The sequence below is a fragment of the Pelmatolapia mariae genome, linkage group LG3_W (assembly GCF_036321145.2).
Source record: "Pelmatolapia mariae isolate MD_Pm_ZW linkage group LG3_W, Pm_UMD_F_2, whole genome shotgun sequence".
Lineage (NCBI taxonomy): Eukaryota > Metazoa > Chordata > Actinopteri > Cichliformes > Cichlidae > Pelmatolapia > Pelmatolapia mariae.
In genome coordinates, this window is record NC_086229.1 from 37,286,618 (window position 1) to 37,294,202 (window position 7,585).

Consider the following 7,585-nt stretch of genomic DNA (forward strand, 5'->3'; position numbering starts at 1 on the left):
GGGGCGATGGTACCTGGACCTGGGGGTATAGAGTATGTTTGGGGAGTGTGAGCATGTGTACAATGTTCATTTCTGTTTGTCTCCACGTTGGGCGAGTGCTGCATATTTGTATATGTGCGCATGAGGGTGGGAGTGCATGCTTGTGTCTGTGTGTGCCTGTTTGTCTATGTCTATGTATCAGGTTGGGGCTTAGACTCCACCTCTCTCCCCAGGTGTGGGGCCCTATCTCCCCCCACCACACTCCCTGCCAGTGGCTGATGCCCTCAGCCATTGGTGCCTTGGTGGTGCTCGGCTTCCTGGGCTGCTGGCTTGACAGGGCTTGGCGCCATGACTCAGTTGGGCCCCTTCCCAGGGGTGGGGGGCCCTCCATCCTCTCTGGCGTGGCTAGCTACCGGCAGAGCCTGCGGGCACGTAACCTCAGCTCCCTGTGGCTTTTGCACCGCAGCTGCTGGGTGACCCCTCAGCGCTCATCGGCACTTCCTGGGAGGGTGGCACACCTGCCCCTCTGGTGGTCCTCCTTGGGCTCTCGTGCTCTGGGGGGGGGGCTCTGGATGTCTGGTGCCTGGATCTCCTCGATGCCTGCTTTATTCCCTGGGGGGCGGGGCTATGGTTCCCCACACCCTCACGTACATAGTTACATCGAGAAACCTTTTGAATACAAGCGCGCTCATCCACACAGGTGTGTGCACACAGACACAAACTATACCTTTCTTGGCTGCTACCTCAGAGCATATTGTGTGCTGTCGGTCTTGTGTGTTGCCCAAAAACATTTAATATTTAGTATTTACTGTTACGTATACTTATCAGGGTTGTTGCTGTGGTCTCCCTACTGTGTCGCTCTCTTTTTCCTTGTTTTCTTTTTTTTCTTTCAACAGGTGATCCAGCAGATTTTTTGTGTGCCTTTTCTCACTGTCCCTCTTCCCCTCTGTTTTTTCCCTCCCTTTCTTTATTTCTCTTTCTCCTATCTCCCTGTCATGTCTGTCTATTTTGTAATAACTTAAAATAAAATAAATAAATAATAATAACAAAGATCAATCAAGTGGACCAATATGGGAAAGCCAAAATGATCCACCTGGATTAAATAAATCTGTTGGGCATCTTTCTTGGCCTTCAGACAATAATTGTCATGTGGACATGTGTGTTTTTGGTGCTGCTGTCCCCTGTTTCCATGTTGTTGTCTCTAGGTGGGTGTGTGTGGGTGTGTCAGCCCCGGCATCATCAAAGAAGCTCCTCACCGCAGCCGGATTCCCGGACTTTTCAACAGCCAGCTGTGGTGAGTAATATGGACAATTCTTCTTCACTCACCTCATCTGTATATTCGACCATGGACTGTGTGAATGCTAACCCTGCTACCCAGCTGGTAACTCACTCAGCTGCTCAGCAGCCACTAGCTCAGTCTTCAGCCCTGCTACCTGTAGCTCAGTCTTTAGTGCACTCAGCCACTCATCTACACCCTCAGCCAGAGGTCAATACACCTGCTGGTCCCACATCAGTCGTCTCTGGAGGGTCCGAGGGGCTGCTTCAGCTGTCATCTGCTTCACCATCGGCATCTGCTATGCTGCCATCATCTCATCTGTCTGCAGCTGCTACACCACCACCCTTTCACCTGCCTGCAACCGCTACACCACCATTCTCTCCACCACCTGCAGCTGCAGCGCTACGTGGACCTACTCAACCCAGGCCAGAGGTCAGCGTGCCAGAGGGACGCCCTCCACGTCGCCCACGGCCAGTGCATCCACGTCCAGCACAGCCAGCACATCGGGGATCATGTGCCATTCTACACTGTGGCTCACCGGAGCTGCGCCGCCACCACCAGACCCGTGGCAGGCCGCCTGAGCCGCAACGAGGTTGCCACTGGACTTGTGGCAGTAACAGTTTTAACAGGATGATTTACTGAAACTATTTGAAAACATCCATCCATTCGCTTCCGCTTATCCTTTTCAGGGTCGCTGGAGCCTGTTTGAGCCTGTTTGTTTGAAAACATATCTTTGTTATTGTTACTGCTACCTTCTTTACTTTTTCTTTACTGTGTGTTGTAGAACGTAAGATCTGAAGTTCTTTTATTTTGGGACTAAACATGCTGTACAGGAAGTCAGAATCAGACCCATCAGATATAAACCTGCAGACCCACAGAGCTGAAAGCAAAGCTGTGTCTGTACATCTGCCTGTTTAAGCACAGGAAGTAGTTTCTAGTTTCAACTAGTTTGTCAACTTCCTGTGTGTGGTCATGTGACTGTTAGTGACTCAGAGAGATGTTAAAAACAGGAAGTGGGGTTGCTAAGCGGTTGCTACGTTTTTGATGTCACACAAACTAGGACGAGGACCTTTGACCTGAGCAGGAAGAAGAGCCTGATAATCTGGAGAAACTCTGCCTGTGTAAAAATAACAGCATTATCTACACACAGCTGGTTATTGGTGTTCTGACAGACATTTGGTAAATCATGAACGTGAAAATAAAATAAAAGTGGTCCCAGTATTGAACCTCTGGGTACTCCAACTTTACAATCAAGGCAAGGAGATTTAATACAGAGTCTGTTTGAAAACATTCAAACTGACTCATAACAGAGTCTTTTTTTTCCTTCAATCACCCAGGACAACAAATGTGTCTGTAAACAGCAGCTGAAACTTCCAGAAACTGAAGAAAAAAAAACACTCAACTCAAAGCTTCAAGAAACCAAACTATGAACCCTGTGTCTGTTGCCATCTCTTATATACAGACTGTAGATCATCTACAGTGGAAATAAGTATTTACACCTGCTTAGAGACATTTAATGTTAATCAACACACACACACACACACACACACACACACACACACACACACACACACACACACACACACACGCACACACACAAACCTTAAAAAGAGGAAGAGTTTTTAACACTCGGCCTCGTTGGTCCAGCTGTGAGTCCGTGAACTATGGAGCGGTAGATTTGTGCTGTTTGTGCTGGAACTAAGCTGCACACAGCTGATGTTAGCCAGGAAAACATTACAGACTGCTTCACTTACCTTCACATGGAGACGATCAGCATCTGTCACAAACACCAAGTTCAGGAAAGAGGAGCTTTGAGCAGGAAGGAAACACCCAGAGAGGCGTCCACAGACCATCACAGCTGTGGTGTGTGGTAACTTCTCAGGAAAGGCAAACTGTGATGATGCCCACCCCACCCCCAATACACTCACAAAAATAAACATCCTGCTCTACTATTGAGCAATTTATCAAGAAACTGGATCTGACTTAAACAGTGTTAGTGCTGCCTGTCTGCTCTCTACATGGACGTCTTCACCTTCACCTCACTGAAGAACTGTAAAATATTCTTACTTCTATAGTTAAATGAATACCTGCTTATTACCAACAATATTTACCCTTAGCTGACAGTGACGAGTGGTGGAGGAAGTTTTTATGCTATTACTTTATATAAAGGAGAAATAAAACACCATGAAAACACCTCAGTGCACATTAAACTGTATTTGTGGAAAACTGAGAATAAATTATCAAAAGTAAAAATTATAATTTTGCAGAAAATGTTGCCCATCAGTGTTAAAGTAATGAATATTGTATAATAATACTCAAAGTGTTTTATACAACATCCTTCATTCACACAAGCACTTTCCTTCTATGTTGAAGTGCTTCTTCCTATCATGATCTGAGTGAGTGGTGGGTGTGTCTTTGGGGTCATGTTTTTCTGGGTCCGCCCTGAGGCGGAGCTCAACCAATCTCCTTTACCTGTGACTCGTCAGCTGCAATCAAGAGGCTGCATTTAAATCCGGCTTCATTATCTCTCCTTCACCGGTCCGTCAGCTACTAATGGTGGTAACATGCGGCATATGTCAGTGTTTCCTTTGGGTCAGTGGTTTGTCTTACCTGTTTCTCCTCATGTTTACAGTTTTATCACGTTACTTACTCTGTCAAGCAGCTTCCAGCCAGAAAATCTCTCCTCTCTCCATCAGCTGATCTACTCTACCTATTGAGCCACAGACACCCCATATATTGGTAGTGGCTGTCTTGTGGGGACCATAACTTTGCAAAATATGAAATTTTTTTTTATATTAATATAAACAACACAAATCAAGTGGATTAAAAGATGTGAGCAGTGTGTGATATAGTTTACTGTCAATATCTACTGAAAAATATATTACTGAAAAATGAAAGTGGTGGAAACTGAGCGCTCCACCATCCGCTCCAAATACACTCACTGCAAACAGGCCATCTTTGATATCCAGTCTGTGCTCTGGGCTCTTGCAGCCTCTCCTTCAAAGCTCTGAGGCTTTCTGTCTGCACTGACTCCCTGCTTCTTCAAACCTGTCCTCAGGTGTTCCAGCTTTGCTCCCACATGCTGCTCACAGCCAATCGGATCATGACTTTCATTCTCCCAGCAGATGCTGCAGTAGATCCAGGCTGCACAGACACTTCAGGTCAAAAAGCTCAAAGTGACAAATGTGTCCAGAAAGCATCGGCCAACATTGAGTCCCAGGAGAGAGGAAGAAGGTGCTGTTTGTTCCTCCACCTGTAATCATACTGCAGCGTTAAAGAGGGCATTAGCCCCTTCCCCAACGGTGTGCTCCAGCCAATCACAGGACAGACAGTTTGTATATTTGTACACAGTATGAATCCAGAATCCAGCACACAAACAATTCCAGTCATGTGTGGAGAAGCTCTGAGGCAGCGAGCGAGCTTTGAAGCAGCTAGCTTGGAGCCACAGGCTGGATGCACTTTCAGCCAAACAACAGAGACGACCAAACGATACAGAAGCTTTGAAACTGGCGTCGCTCGTCCTGAAGTGCGGCCGTTCAAAATGCCGCCGCCGTGCGCACGTTGGAACCTTTGAGCACTATCACTGCTTCACAGTGGGGCGTTTCATTGGTTTGACAGCTTTGACTCGTTGCTGCTGAACTATCCACATGTAGCCCTCGCTAAAGTCAGTCATTTGTTTTGATGACTGAATAATTCATCAGAGTTCATGATGTGTTTAAATGTTCAAAAATGCACATTAATGGTTCAAATACAGAGAGAAACAATTTAAAATGTGTTCAGATATTTAAAGTTATCCACAGTATTTCTGAGTTTGCGCCAATACCCCTGATTCATAGCTGAAGAAATGTTTTTTACTTCCGCTTGTGCTGTTGTTGGCAGTGGCAGATTACACTTTCACTGTGGATAAAGGTTTCTCTCAGTGCAGTTTCTTTTACCTGGTGTTAATGTCAACACATTGAAGGTGTATAGACAGTAGAGATGTTTTAAAAATTGCAGAGGACAGTTCAGCAGCAGCGCCTCACCCGTCACTTCTCAATGACATTCACATTAACTAACTTGTATTTTCTGAAGGCATTGATGGCGAGGATTTGCATAATTACAAGAGCACTGAGGCGTATAATTACCTGCACAGCAATAATGATAAAGTACTGCTCAACAAACAAGGTGACTTTATTTTTCTTAAAGCAGCTGTAGAGCCGAGCCAGAGCGCTAATCAAGCTAAACACTTAGCATGGCTAAGAGTGGAGACAGTCGCTGTTCCGGTATCGCCGGATCAGGGAGATCATGTAGTCATGCTGGTGTTCTGTGGAGGGTATTTCACTTATCTGGATATCACAATGTTTAAATGACTGAAACAGAAACACTGGACTGGCCAAAGGCTGTGATTGGGGAGTCACCCTACTGCCATATAGCCAAGTATTACGTGGAGCACTGTTTACATGTGAAAGCCACTCGTTAACTTTGTGTGAGCTGTATGCTGTGCAATCACACAAAGGTTAAAATAATATAAAAAAAATAAAAGACGGTACATTAAGGGCACATTTGCAAGACAAAAAAAAAATACAGTTACATGATGTGACACTGGGCGGACGGATGGACGGACAGACGGACGGACGGACGGACGGGCGGGTGGACGGACAGATAGATAGATAGATACGCACACACACAACTTTGAAAAAATTAGACTATGTATATTTCTGCATCAAAAAGCTACTGACTGTTAATATGAAATGTAAAATATGGGTGACTTTGCCAGTGTTTTTATTTCAGTGGGTTAGATATGATTGAGGTGTGTTGAGCCAGGATCATATCTGTAACATGCAGGACACCAGCCCACTGATATAAACAGACACTGTAGTGCTTTTGTTAGTGTAAGTTTCCTCATGATGCTAAATCTTGAGTATTGACAGTGAGAAAAACTATTATTGTTTGTTAAATGTAACCAACTTTAAGGTATAAAGGTGAATTACAGCACAATAATTACTTGGGCTCGTAATAAGACCCTGGCCAGAATCAGAAGACACCAAATTCGTATGGAGCCAAAGTATTGAGCAGCAATAATGACCTGGACACAATGTTAAATTTTGAGTAGCCACTCTTGTATTGTTACAAGGTATAACAGATATTTGTCCAATTTGTACAGATAAAGTATAAAATAAAATAAATAGTGTGCACACTCAAACAAAATGAAAGTACTCGTTGGGGCACTTTAAGAATTTAGAGTTAAGATGGCGATAGCCAACTTCAAAGGTCCTTGTGAGTGTAATAGAGATTTGACAGACCACGTGACTTTCGCGCATTGCATGCCGGGTACTCATGGCAAAACAATCATAGTAATGCATCAAACGCAAGCATTTGCAGCACCGCAAAACGTTCATTCTCCGGTTCCAATACCATCTTGCTTTTTCTTTGTCCCCCCAAAAAGTATGTGCCAAACGAAGGAGAACAATGCCGGTCCGTACAAAGACAGACTTGATGAAAAGTCAAAGAAAAGATACGAGGAAAAAAATCAAAGGAGTGAAAGCGTTAGACCCTTACGAGAACCGGAGAATGAATGTTTTGCGGTGCTGCAAATGCTTGCGTTTGATGCATTGCTTGGCTGTGTCCCAATTAAGACACCGCACGCTTGAAGAACGCATTTTGAGTGCGATTACGTCACCGCCACGCGACGACAGCTGTCCCAATCCAAAGTGTACTTAAAATGCGTACTTCAAATGCATACTCCAAATGCGCCGTCGATTTCCCCAAATATCAAGCGTGGTCTGGTGCACGCTTCGTGGCTGCATATATCCCACAATTCATAGCGTGGCGGTGGGTGTGGATAATTTTGCCGCAAAATACGGCAGAAGGGAGCGGCCGAAGAGTGAACTGTCAAAAGTGAGTACTGAATATTGTGTCACTTATTTATGTGTGAATGTTTAATAATAAACAACATTAAAACATTATTGTTGGCCACATGTCGGCAAAGTTGTGTGACATTAGTGATGTTTGTAATTTCAGTGTTAACTTGGTTTTAAAGCCTTTACTTCTAAACATATCCAAATCCAAATCCAATTTATTTATATACCACATTTAAAAACAAAAGGTTTGCCCAAAGTGTAAAACACAAGATAAAACCACTGACACTTACATAAAACATAATAAAACACATAAATTATCAATGTTCTGTCCTCACTAAGTGTTGTCCTCGTGAACGTAGACTCAGCTATACAGACAGCTAAACACTTTCCTAATCAAAATCCAAGGAACAGGCCGATGTGTTGAGCTGGATGATTTAATAAGGAAAAATTGGAAAATGTTGACAAAACCAGAAATAAACCAATAAAATTG